A 14,677-nucleotide genomic window follows, 5' to 3' on the forward strand; every position below is an offset into this window, starting at 1 on the left:
TCCATCTCGTTCCCTGCACCATTTTTCCATCAGTGTGCATTTGCATTCTCCCTGTTTTGATCTATATTCCAGGATAAAGATTTGCTGTATATACAAAGGAGCCATTTAGATGGGACTGTGAGAAGCGAATGGATATGAATCTCATATGACAATGTATTCCATTAAAAGCAGCATGAGGTGTGAGCTCGAGAAATGGCTGTGCGCAAAAATGCACCAACACATGCGTACAGTCTATTCTCACTAGGAAACTTGCTGCTGGCAACCCGCAAGCCAACATCACACAAACAATAATTTGCTCGAGCAAAGATCTACAGTTTTGTATAAATTCAATTTAACATCTTTACAGCTGTGATTCGGAGCAAAAGCGCACGTCGGTGGAAAGACAAGCCCTGCTGCTTTGACAGGTAGACAGCAGGTCAAGATTTATTGTAGCTTTCGCTGGGAGGTGTATCAACACCTCTAACTGTCTGTCACTCCCACCACTGTCTTCCACACTATATTTTTCCTTACTCTAAGTGATAAACTGTCTGTGCAGCACAGAAAGGCAGGTTTATTTGGATAGCACCTTTCAAAACCAGAAGCAATTCAAAGATCCTTACACAAGGAGAAGAAATGCATTTGATCAACATTTAAAAACACAATAAAAAAAATTAGAAGCAATTCAAATCAAGGACAAATGGGCAATAAAAATAAAACGCATATGCTAATTAATTTCATCACATTCTTATTTCTCATGCATTCAGGTGTATGTAGCATTTCACTGCTGTAGATGTTTGAGGGGATAATTTTAACTATTGTTCAAAAGCCTTCAATGAATTATCTTCAATATGCATTATTCTTTATTCAATGTTTAGTTTGTACAACCAAAATAGTGCCCCTCACAATTACCCACAGCCCAAAATGACATCTTCCTTTGTTTTTCCCAACCGATAGTCGGAACAAAACTAAAAATAAACCATTTAAAATTATCGGAATAATTACAAGGAAAAGCAACACATTTCAGAAACTGGAACCTTAAAATGCATTTTAACATGAAAAATTACAGTTCTGTCAGTTCACTAATCGCTTAATCAATTCACTCATTTTAGTTCTAACTGTAAACTGTTGTGTAGTTCACAACACATCATATTTTAGAAGTTCTTCATGTTTTCGTATCTTTCATTTTTAAACACTTGGGGAATTATCACTGACTTTAAATGAACTGATGTGGTGATTTTTGTAGAATATTAAACTGATTTTTACACATTCCAGTCACACTATTAACAGACATTTCAGTAAGATACAGTTCAACAGGAGAATGTTAAAGTTTGTCGCAGTATATATACTTTTTATCTGTGCCCATCCCTGACTTTAGAGAATTCGACAGAGTGTAATGTGTTTTACAATGTCTGGGCTTCAGACAGCACTGCTTTTTGGAGAGACAGGTTAAAAGAATCATAAATCTGGCCATGAAACCAGCAGTGATATAAATAGTTGTTTTATGCTGTTGTAGGTCTAACAGCTCCATTTCTCATCCACCTCTTGGCAGCTGAGACATGTTCTTAGTGACTGTAACAGCCAGAAAAATCCATTGCAAGCATGACCTGAAACCCAAAACAGCCATTCGGTGCCCCTAAAAGATCTGGGAGGAACTTTACTCAGTTTTGGACTTCATTATGTGTGTTCCACCTCTCTGTGTAGGTTTATTTTTACACGGTTTTCCCCTCTACCTTTTTAGTCTCAGCTTTTTGTATTTTTGAACTACAAAGAGATTTTCTTTTTGACTGATCACTAATTATTTACAGGTCCTTTGAGTCCAGCCGGTACTACAAGTGTAATGCACAGAAGTCACCTCATGATTCTGACTTTCACTATAGTGACCCAGTTGGAGTGTGTTATTACATCCATATAGGGAATGAAAAACAGTGCGAAAAACCACAAGTCAACCACAGGAAAGTCGTCCTTGACACACTTATATTTATAAATGATGCCATCTCTCACTGGAGTGTTTTTGAAGTCACTGTATACATACAGCATATATCATGCATGGCTGAAAAAAAAAAGAAAAAAACATCTCGCTTGAATTTTTTATTAGCAGCCGAGAAATTGGGTAATTGCTATGCACACTCTTTAACATGAGCGCCAGAGGACACAGCTGGACACCTGAGACGGAGTCCTCTCAGTGAAAGTTCACTGCAGGGGAAGCTGAACAATGAAATGCAGTTCACAGCAGGGGTTTTCTCCAAACCCAAGTATGCATATCAAAATAGGAAACTATATCTTATATGCATCACCATGCAGATCTCAACGGTGAGTAACAAAACATTTATTCTCATGCGCTGTCTGTACGCTGCCGTACAGAATTCTGTTTTTGAATTGACTGTGAGCGTAACAATTTCTAACCTACTTAAATTCTATTTAAAATCATTGAACAATATTTGATGTTGCGTGTAGATGTTTCAAAGGCTTGCATAGAGTAAAAGCTTCACTCCCCTTTTTTAATTTAAAACATATTTAAATGATGAAGATCAACCCCTAAGTGTTTATTTTAAACTCTCTCAAGTTCTGAGGTTTGGAGGGTGTTTTGACAGGCTGGGTGCGTTTGCTTTGGAGGCTAATTGACTTGGAGCAACTAATTAATTCAAAGGTTGTGAGGTTGTGATAACACTGTAATGAGAGAAGGGAATGTCAACACCAGTTGATATTAGCCCCTGCTAACTATAGATGAGATAATGTTCAACAGCTTTCCTATGGGGAAACTGGGGTTCCAGATGTAAAAACAGATGGTGATGACACAACATGGAGAGGAGACAGAGATCTTCGTGCTGTAGCTGTAAAACAGGCTAAGAATCATGTCAGTACAGACTTTCAAAATTCAGCTTTATGGGATAGTAGTTAACCCTCTGGGGCAATCACACATGATTGCAGAGGCAATTGATAGGACCATTGCTCGGATCCCAGAGCTTAAAAACAAAGCTTTTCTTACTGAGTAAGAAGCAGCTAATTTATGGGGACAAACATACATTGGAATTGGTACTATGGTAATATAGTTACTTTGTTTTGGAGTCTGTTCAAACCCTCATTAGTGGAGAATTTCTACCAATGAAAAAAAATAAGTAAATAAAATATATTGCATGTATTGCAGACTTTGAATGAAATTAGATCTTAAATTGATTAATCCTAAGTTATTTAGATATACCGTATGTTGGGTAGCTTCTTTCCTTCAACAAACTATATGTATTTTTACAGATGTATGTAAATTAAAAAGCAGAATTCTGCTGTCTGGAGTCAGTTTATTGTCACCCTGGCTTGACATGCAGTAGGTGGATGTGTCTCTAACTTTGGTTGTAATAACTCCTCTCTGCATGGACTACACCTACCCGTTGTAATCCAAACTGTCAAAACCCCTGCTGGCTTGTCTCAGTGTCGAGGCAGCAAGCCTTTTAATAATCCCTGCCACTGAAACCTGGCTATTCAAGCACTTGACCTGTATGAGAAAGTTAGACGAGCAAGGAAACAATCACCATGGTGGACAATACAAAACAAATTTGTGACACTCTATCTGAACATTTCTGTGTTGTCAGGCAAGATATAACTTGAGATTTCTGCTATATATGTGAACATGATGAATATCTGTAAACTACTTTTCACGTTATTGTCAAAACCACTCAAAAAAGGAGACTTTTTCCAAATGTATTAGTCTGTGTTAGGCTTTTTACATCCACATTTTTACACATTTTCTGTAACAGTTTATCCTTATCAGAGAGGCAGGTACAGTACACCCTGGACAAGTCCTTATACACACAATTAAACTCAAATTATACTTAACCCTGTGGTGCATATAAATTCTAGAGGAAATGAGCCCAGGGGATAATGGATCTCACTGCCTTTGGAGTCTTGAAACAACAATAATAGTTAAATTCAATTGGTCTTTCTTCTAAGTCAAAACACTAATCAGTCTGTTTTAATAGGGGCAGTTAGGGTCCATTCAGTTGAACATTCAGTGAAGCTAATCTAATTGGCATATCAATGCCTGTGACCAAGAAAACCACTACTTGTCTCTCTTTAAGTCCTCAAGGGTATGAAATATTCGTCTTCTCCTTTTTTTTTTAAACAAAATAAGGTATATAAATTAGATGAGCTACCATCTAAATTAACGTCTGTTGTTCCTTGAATGTCTTGGAAAACAAGCCATGCTGAAAACCTCGAGAGGCATCTTAGCTCAATCATGTTTTCCTGAGCTTGAGCATATTTTCTAATTATGCCCTGTCCCCTTTGGCTGATGTTTTGTGAGCAATAAAATTGTGACATTTTAAAATGAGGGAAGCCAGACAATTAAGGCTTATGAGAGGATTGCCTCCTCATGTATGACCCCAAGTTGCATGATGGGAAGGAAAGCTATGTTCAACCCAGTAATAATGCTCTTAATTCTGGCCTCATATTTATATTTATTTATTTTTTTGCTTGTTCAAATGTCACATCAGATGGGGGATTATATATTTTTTGTTTGGGAGTGTCGGGGTGAAAGTGGCATGCCGCATGAGTATAAGGCCGCTGACATCAGTTTAACCCAAGGGTCTGCTTGCAAAATGTCAAGTTTCTTGGCAATTTGAAGAATAAAAATGACATCAGCCAAGATTTTCAAATTGCCACCACGTGCCATAGCCTGTTTTTCTAAATGTGTAAAAAAACTACAATTCCGTTAATTCCTGATAACCAAGTCATCTATGAGAAAACTGTCCCATGTCCAAAAAAAGAGACAATCTATCATGCCATCTTGAGTCGGGTGTCAGAATGTAACACCCATCCACTGCCTCCTCTTCAGTGGCTGCATAAATAGCTGCTGAGATTGCTGATTGATAATTATCCTTATCTCCAAAAGTCTCCCGTTACAAGGAAACAAATAAGGGGAGAGGGAAGCGGGAGCTGGCAGGCAGAGGTCAATGGGAGGACTTCTACATTTCATCCGGCACACGTTGAGAGATGGAGGTGCCACAGAGTGACAGTCTCCGACCCCTAGGTGAGATCTGAAAGGGATGATAAAGGCAACTGACGGAGAGAAAATTGGCAGATAATTACAAAGGCTAGAGGGGCACATTTTGTCTCCCCCTGTCCTTTTCTCTCTGTCATGTAACACATACAAACACACAGAAACACACACACATAACGCAACAACAGTGACAAATCAGTGTGAACACTGTGCAACATCTACAGGTAGGCAGTGAAATTATCCTTAACTCATGTTCCACCATTATACCTGCTTAACGTTGTTTGCTTTGGCTTGTTTTCAGGAGACACTTTCATGATCTTTCCAAGGAAAGGTATTCTCCATTGAAAGCATATATATATATATATATATATAGATAGATAGATAGATAGATAGATAGATAGATAGATAGATAGATAGATAGATAGATAGATAGATAGATAGATAGATAGATAGATAGATAGATAGATCTGATGTGTATGTATCTGGAGATGCTGACAAATTGGCTCTCATTGCATTGCTCGTCGAAAATCACAACAAGGATAATGGAACATTTGATGTCATGTTTGTGAAGCTGTTTCACCTCATTTTGGGTTTGAAAATGTCATCCAGTGATCAGGGAACATGAGCTCAGATTTGTTATTTACTGAAGTAATGGAGCTATACAGCAGTGGCATTGTCAAACAGACAACCCAACAAAGCTTTCAACTTTTCTCAGCAGCAGAGAGCATCTTCAAACTATCCCTGAGTATCCCTGGGAATTATGTCCATATTGTATAGAGCAGGATGGTGGGGCGTGTGTGTCTGACTTGTCATGCAGGAGACGGGAGTTCATTTTTTGCCACAGACCAGCAATTCATGTTTTATGAACTGTAACCACAGTTTTACCCCAACCTCAGCCAAGTGTTTTTATTGTCCTAATCATACCTTAAAACAACTCTCCACTGGTTTTGCATTGCACTTCTATTATGTTGTCAGATGATGATGACTCATATGGACAGTTTAAAAAAAAATCTATTAAAATGGATGTTACAGAACGAAAGATACATTTTTTATTCCACACGTTCTTTTTATTCTTTCAAAACTTGGTGCTTACATTACCCACAATGAAGTCCAATCAGAGATTTGAGATACATGAGAGCAGGCATACGAGGCTCTCCTATCTTTAGAACCAGCCCTTCCCTTTTTGGGTGAAACAGACTGTCAACGTGTCTAGTGGCACCATGCTTGTTGTGTTGCATTTTGCACATCAAACAATAATAAACAAAATATATATTTTTTTTATTTTCCTTACCTCCCCAGAGCAAATGACAGTAAAAGAAGAGATATGTTGCTTCAGGCCATCTGCAGGGAGGATAAAAATAGTGAAGTGTGGGACCCATACAGTCAATATGTGTATGTCTATGTCAAACAATTCATCACAGGTTAGTAAATGATCTTACTCAGTAAATGACGTCTAATAATAGACCTTGTGGAGCAAAAAACAACCTGTTGTCAACTTCTCTTGGCTTGTAGTAAACAGTTGCTTAAGCAGAAACAATATACAAACATAGTGCTGTAGTTTAAAGTAACGTCTCATTTGACAGATTAATGGTGTCTTAGCAACAGAAAGAGGGACAGATGTTAGAAATATTTACCTGAAGATTCAATGATTCAATACGGTAGCTGTAAGGTCTGTCCATGGAAGCAGACTGATTGTTCACCTTACTAGCCATAGGATATACGTTTCTAATTTTTTTTTTCTATTCTATTAAATTGGCAAAGACCACCAATCCACTTAAAGGGGCTACCTTTACCAACAAGATAAATGGTAAGGTAAATTATGCTTGTAGTGGTTAAGACAAGGCAATTTATCTTATTTTGCGGAGCTCTCTGATGACAGTTCACATATGCAGCAGTACTCCCCAAGACCTGATTGCCAACCTTAATCATGCTGTAGTTATCCAACAAAATAGATATATTATAAAACAAACTATGGCTGAATGTTTTCCGAGAAATGTTCCTACCAAAAACTACTGAGGGACAGTTTTCACCGGTACTGACTTCCTACCTGTTCATCAACTTCACACCCTTATTTCTAACTTTCTGCTGTTTTCTCCCATCAGCCACCTCTGTTGCCCATTAATCATGTCATGCGTCTCTCGCTGGATGAACCCTAGGGAGTGCTGAGGGGATCAGAGGACTGAACTGCACTTGAACTGGAAAAAATGCAGCAGAGCGGCCAGAGCAGCTGAACTAAATCATGTCTTAAGAAAATCATGTGTGTGAGTGTGTGTACGTCTGTGTGTGTGTGTGTGTGTGAGAGAGAGAGAAAGAAATAGATTAAAGTGCTGTTGGCTCACTGTAAATGCTGTCCGAAAAGATATGTTTGACTTTTAGAAACGTTATTCCCTCTGAAGTGTATTCTCAATCCCAAACATTTTTTCTTTTTTTTCTCCACAGCCACCCTCGCCGATTCAACTAGACAGAGGCAAGGTGGGCGCAGATATATCACATTCTGTTTCAGAAGTGACAGTTTGCAACATGTAGTCTTCATCCAAAAGGCACTGTTCTTTTTAAACTGAGTTACACGTAGCGGAACAAATCAGAGGCGTGTGATGACTGTCGGCTGTAAATCTGAAATTATTTGAGAGCTGAGTCCTCCCACTGGACTGATGGGAGTTAGATTAATTAGTTAAGTTATTTAATTAATTTTTTTTTTCTCTGTATTGTTTTTTGAGTAGAAGCATGCAACTTTTACATTAAAGGAACAGTTCAACATTTTGGGAAATCCACTTATCAATACCACTATCATATCTGTATCTGAGATATAACATCTTTTAATTCACTTCTCAAAACTTCATAAAAAAAAAATGTATTCTTCTTCTTCTTCTTCTTCTTCTTCTTTTTCTTCTTCTTCTTCTTCTTCTTATTATTATTATTATTATTATCATTGTTGTTGTTGATATCGAACATTATTACTGAACACCTTTTGTCAAAAGCAGTGGTTTATTACAATCCACTATGTATTACTATAGAGTACTACAATGATTTTATCTCATTACTGTAACAAAGTTGTGTTTTGCGTGCCTGTAGTATTTTTTCAAATCTGTAAATTTGCGTTACAGATTAAAAACCAAAGTCGTATAATCGAGTGAAAAAAGGGCAACGCCATTGAATGTGTTTGCAGTTTGTTAACACTACAACAAACCACGACAACAGAAAAGGATGTGGAATGCACACAGGGCCATGCAAAATTCAAAAATGCTCACGGTAGATCCTCCAGCTTTGATTTCCACATTGGTAAGGAATTTCTACCTTCAGCGAGCTGTGTCAGGCTTCTTGTTGTTTCTGACATTTAAATCTCTGTCACAGTTGTGGCTGCAGAGCCTCTTTGAGCTGGCACGGACGCTAAAGTGAAGCAGACCAGTTATCATATGAACTGAGATCAACAGACGGGTGGGTAATGGTACAGCTACAGAGAGGAACAACCACCGCAGTGCCTAGCAACACAGCTTTGTTCATTGCTCATTTTATTGTTGGTCAATTGTGTTTAATGGTCTGGTTTTGTCATCTTTTCTGGTTGATTGTAGTTTTACAGAAAATGATTGTTACATCAGACCCGAGCAGCAGCCTCCATGGCTGTTTAGTGAAGCTAATGTGGAAGTGCCAAAAATTGCAGTTACTCAAACGGCCACTTGAGGCTGGCTACAGAACGAGTCAGGAGAACGATCTATTGGCATCTTAATAAGCGGCTTAAATTTGACAGCTCAATTTCACTGCCGATAGATATTTTTCTACTTTGAGAAACTCACATTCTACTTATACTTAGTCAATTTTTCATCATACTCTTTTCTGGATTTCTGGATTAAAGGTATATGATGCAAAACACCTAATCATTTGACACTGATCCATTGCCAGATCAATAGCCTTGTTGACAGAGAATCCAGATGAGCCAGCGTTGTAGCGATCAAGGACTTGCTCCATTATGCTAAACCCAAGACTAGGGAGGGGCAGCCCTAATTGTCTAAACAGCACACACCGCATTCCTCATTTGATGTGGCATTGACAGCTAACATATTGGATTCCGTGCTGGAGCAGTCAGGCCAGGACTGCAGCTTTGGGGCACTCAGAGACGCGACCAGGAGCCAGGATAATTAACATTTATTGATACATGACTGCTGTAAGCCTGTTTGCCCAGTGAATTAAACCAGCACATTACTGGCTTAATGGTGGGTAGGGGAGATAAATAATAGATGCCAGTCCACTCACTAGCACTTTAGCATGCATCTGGAGACCCGTTTACCACTGCTTCACCCCCACCACCATCCCAGTCCACCCAGTCCTGACATCAATTTGCCCTACACAAAGTCAAGACATCCTCCCTTGGAATCAAAACTGTCATCACCACTTCAATCCATTCAAGTGGTCTCATGTGAGCTTGGTTGGAGGTTTTAATGACGGTAGCTGTGGATAAAGGTTGGGTTGGGTTGGGTACGAAATCAGATATGTGCACATATGCAGACACATTTCAAATAAGATAAAGGATGTAATAAGCATAAATATTCATGGTAATGGGAGTGTTGATGATTAAAAACACAGATGTCAAGGCAGACAGAGAGTTCTTTGTAGATGTCAGCACCACAAAAGCAACACCGCTTCCTCTATTTTGCCCTTTCTCTCTCCAGCCTTACCTCAGCTTGCAGAAATGAAACATGAGAAAAACCAATACATTTTAACGCATTGTTACAGAAAGGCATCCTGACAAATAGATGATGCTTTTTGTTGTGCTTCTTATCTCACGTGCCTCCCCTGTCCTTTCCAATTGCTCTCCTCCCTGACAACATAACTTTCACTCTCCTGCTCCTCCACCTTCCTCCTGTAACCCCACATAAAACACTGCCTTATCGAGCTTTAAGCCAAAAGTGCATTTTCATCTGCTGCTCTACCTTGTAAAATCTATTCAGTTCCAAAGCTCATGAACATTCAGTGCTGGTTGTAAGGCTAAAAGTTGGGAATAAGTCATCATTGTATGAGTGTTTTATTTTTTCTCTGTATCTTTGCATACAAGTGCCAGGTTCAGTCAAATCTTTTTTGCATTGTCCTGACTTATTAGAATATTACTGGCAGTCATTGGCTGACCAGAATCACAAAAGATGTAGGTCTTGAAGAAAGTTTCATAGACTTGGTGTGATGCAGCACAAATAAAATGTATATATGAAACTATTTTCTATGCTCAAAGAATAAAATGTTGATGTTGAGTGGATCTTTTTCATCACAAGATTATATATAACAGCATGGAAAGTTGGTATTAGCTACAGTACTTCTGAATGTAATAAATGACATCATACATACAATTCTTCATACCTAAAAAAAACAACAACAATAAGACAAGAGAACAAACAAACACAATATATCAATATGGCAGAAATGAAATATAATGTGTAACTGTATTTTCATAGGGGCTTGATTTAGTGGAATCTAGTGGTGTAATTTCTGACTGCAACCACATTGCCTCATCCTCTCCTTCCTAGCATGAAGGAAAAAATATGAAAAATGCAAAAACCCTTATCTGGGGTCTGGGGGGCAGTCCAACATGGCAGACGAAGAAGATGGAAGATGACCTGTAGTATCTGTAGATATAAAAGGGTTATTTTGAGGTAACATAATGATTATAAATTGCATGTGATTATACACTAATGAAAACATAGATGCATATTATATTCAATTTCTACCATATTCTGTAAACAGAGCTCCATAAATCTTACACACTGGACCTCCTGTGCAATGATTATCAGCTAATTAACATTTTGGGTGTGCTCATTTTCAGTTCACTTCCAGATAAAGTGGTTTTAATCGGACTTAACTGGTGGTTTGTTTACAATTTGTGCCCATCTGATTGTTCATGCTTCTTGCCTTAGACTTAATTTTTGCAATATTGCATTGGTGAGTACTTGGATACTTTGGTGAGTACAATTTTACGATAACCAACAGAAGTTAAAACCTTCAAAAATTAAATCCAAGTTAAATCTTTCTGTTAATAAACCCCAATGGCAATATCCTAAATCCTAATAAAAATACATTTTATTTGAATATAAAACATTTTTTTATGTATACTTCCTGGCCTGATCTAAACAGGGCAGTCTGGCTATACCCGGTGCCTGTGTAGGAGAAGTCTCTCTCGTCGCTGAACAATTGCCTCTGTTATGACCACATCCCTACTCATTGTTGCTGAGGATCATCATTACTCCATAAATCTTAATAAAGGCTTAGTTGTTTGATTCATGCGCTGTTGCTCTCACACACTTTAATATTTCCATCTGTGGAAGAAGTACATCTGAAAGCTGTGCGGGACTATATTTTATTTTGTCACTACATCAAATATTCGAATAAGAAATAGGTTTGAATATAACGTGACAAAGGCTGAAATTTATTGGCTTCAAAATAATATGGTGCATCATTATTAACCCTAGAGTGAAAAGAAAAGCAAACACACACACAAAAAGCAAACACCGAAGCATGGCGGAGGTGGAATTGTTTTCAGTTATTGTATCTTATATTGGTGGAAGAAAATATGCAGATGTAGCTTTCACACAAGAATCCAGACTTTAATTAAATTTTACATGCAGAATGTCTTTCCAATTATCTTGGACAGCATAATTTAAACTTGTGAGCACGACATTTCTCAGATGCTGAAATCAAGCAGGATAGATGTTTGGTGAGACACAACAGTTTGTGTCTCAAAGGGGAGCTCTTCTGCAGATAATGAACGACTTGTGTTGTGAGTGTTTATACCAAAAAGAGTTGAATGTTTCATGACAGGTTCTCTGAGCAGGCATCTTAATAAAATTGTTGTCTGTCATTTAATTTTCACTGCTGCACCTCAAAAACTACAATAATCGCTCACGGTGAATTTGTACTTGACATGAGCCAGAATTATATCACTGGCCTGGAAATACTTAATTTTGTTTTTTTTTTACATATCAAAGGTCAGGGAAAGAAATTTCAATACTTCAAATATTTCTCATGGCCACGTAGAGCACTGTAAGTTCAGCTGTAAGTGATGTGCTCATTGTCCTCATTATGTCACTTCTGACATTTGCAATGCTTTTGCAGGTTTGTTTGTTCTGGTTTGAAGGAGGACTCCTCCAGTGCCACCCATGAGGGTCTATCAAAGCAACACGTCAGAAAACCTGACGCACATCACAAGGCTTTCTCCAACATTGCCAGAGCTGTGCTGGGAGTACACTGAAGTCTATGTGGAGCAGGCTTTTTATGAGGGATCTAAGAACCCTCTGTAACATATAGGCCTGCATATGGTGCAGGTGAGCATATAGATGTGAGGGTACAAACAATGTAATGTCAACCCAAACTAGAAATGGTCTCAGTGAGTGACACTAAGGTTTGAACTACATTTTGCAAAATATCAAAGCCCCTGCAAAGTCTTCTAAATTTCTATTCTGTAGATTGTTCTTGGGTAACTGTTCCTTTGCAGAAATGCATATTTCCTTTTTGCTATATTTTCCTAAATAATGTTGTTGTGCTCTTGAATATCAGTCAAACTGCTGTTCAGTTGTTCATTTTAAAATGGCCTTTAACTGTTTTAGCAAATGAATTCACAGAACAGAAAAAAAGGAGTTCAATGATAATGCATTATTTACCACGCCTTCTGGTTTCAGCCTACAGTATTTCCCCTGCATGAAGTGAAGCAAATGCGCAGGAAATTATCTGTCTTCTTTGCTGTAGTTCCATTGTGTGGAAAGTAACAGATTGTAGCTGCGCACATGAGAAGTCTTGAGAATAAAAGTCGCCATATTGCATATTGCTACTAGAAATCTGGCCTGCAAGGAGGCTGAAGTCATAAATGCTGATTGAAATGAGTGCTAATTGTTTCCTTGGGCTTTGTTGTATCATTTAAATATGGTGGCAGGTAATTTGCTGACTACATTCAATAATATAGTACCATGATATTAGTTAAATATTGTATTAAAGTTAAAGTATTGTAAAAGCAAAATGTTAAAAGCGTGGACATGAATAAATAAATAAAGTTTCCATTCAACATCGTTTTGAGTGTCACAGAACTGAGTGGGTCTTCAGTGGTTTTTGATTTTGACAATGATTAAATCTGATGGGCCAAAGTAACTTTTGGATTTTGTGGCACTGTGATAAAATCTCTGTGCTTGGAGCTATTTAGCCATTCAAGTCTATAATATCGCATATGGGTGCAACTTCCTTTTTTTGTGACCCGCAAACAGATGTTTTCCCTGTCATTTTTGTCCTCCCATCTGTCCTAGCAATCTAGGCGACAAAATAAGATCCTTCACTGTCTCTATGGCAGCTTTTCTGAAGGAGTTATTTTCGTATGCTAGGCTGTCATCCACATGCAAGATACCCTGTTCTTTCCAGATAGGTTTTAAATCAATAATAAACTTAAATTATTACAATAATTACATCTCAAGAATAGATCTCACCTTTGTTCACTGCTTGCTGATTTATTTGCTGAGAAAAAATCCTACCTAAAGAACACTAATAGTAAATGTACAGTATGAAGGCAGCAGTACCTACATATGCAGCTATTCTACATTAGTTATTTATGTTAGATGGTAACTGTCAAACTCAATGTATGATGTGCTCTGATGTACATTGTGCAGTGAAAGTAAGGGTGTGAAGGTCAGGGTGGTGGAATGGCCTTAAGGGTTTGCCTTCCACGCCTGTATCTCACTTTTGTGTCTCATCTCATTCTCATAATCGCAGTCAAGGATGAAATCTTCAGAGGAGCGACAAGCGTAGTATGAACTCTTTAACTGGCAATCTTCCTAACCTAACCCCATTTCTTAAAGTTACTGTATTGAACTTTTCATACACAGATACTGTATGTATGAAAATATGTTGGTAGTGAACATTTTGAAGTCATTAGTATTATTTTCTATACTGTTTGTACAAGGAAAGCTAAATTGTATGTGCATGCATTTTGCAAATGAATAATAGTTCCATATGGACATTATTTGTGGGATATGAAGCTGATTAATATGAGTCTATAGAATATTACCCCTATTTGCAAAATGTTTGCCTTCTTATTTCTTTGTGTAAAGAAGATGTAAAGAAGATATTTAAAGTAGGTTTAGAATGATGAAAGATTTTGTACTTTAGATGGGCCAGACACCATTAAGCCCTGTTACTGGCTGTGACTGAGCATCTTCAGAAAAGTTCACAGTGTCTTGGGGGTTTATATTATTTTCTATGGGGAGCTTTAGTGTTCTGTGACCTAAAACTTTGAAGCAGAGGCCATCAACCAGTCCATCAAAAGAAAGAAAACTGAAGGCATCAAATATCTTTTCAAAGATAAACTTACAAAACCGTTTGGTTTACTGAACCTCCCAACATGCAGAAATAATACAGTGACTCAATGTTTAACCTTATGCCATTGTTTGTTGCTGTGCTTAATGCCTAGCCCCTAACCATTTCATACCACAGATTTCTAAAACAGAACAATTGGACAATTGACCATTATGAACCCATTTGTTAAAGAGTATTCTGCTGACAACAGAATAAATAAAAGGACATCTGCTCACAGGAAACTAGATTATTATGGTCTTACCCACATTTTTCTGTTGAATTAAGAAGCAATTGATACTGCAATATTCATTTACAAAAGAAGTTCATAGCATAAATACACTGTAATCGACATAAACACATTATTCATTCATTTAAAACAACATGCCACACTATATT

Source organism: Larimichthys crocea, chromosome XV (genome assembly GCF_000972845.2).
Source record: "Larimichthys crocea isolate SSNF chromosome XV, L_crocea_2.0, whole genome shotgun sequence".
Lineage (NCBI taxonomy): Eukaryota > Metazoa > Chordata > Actinopteri > Sciaenidae > Larimichthys > Larimichthys crocea.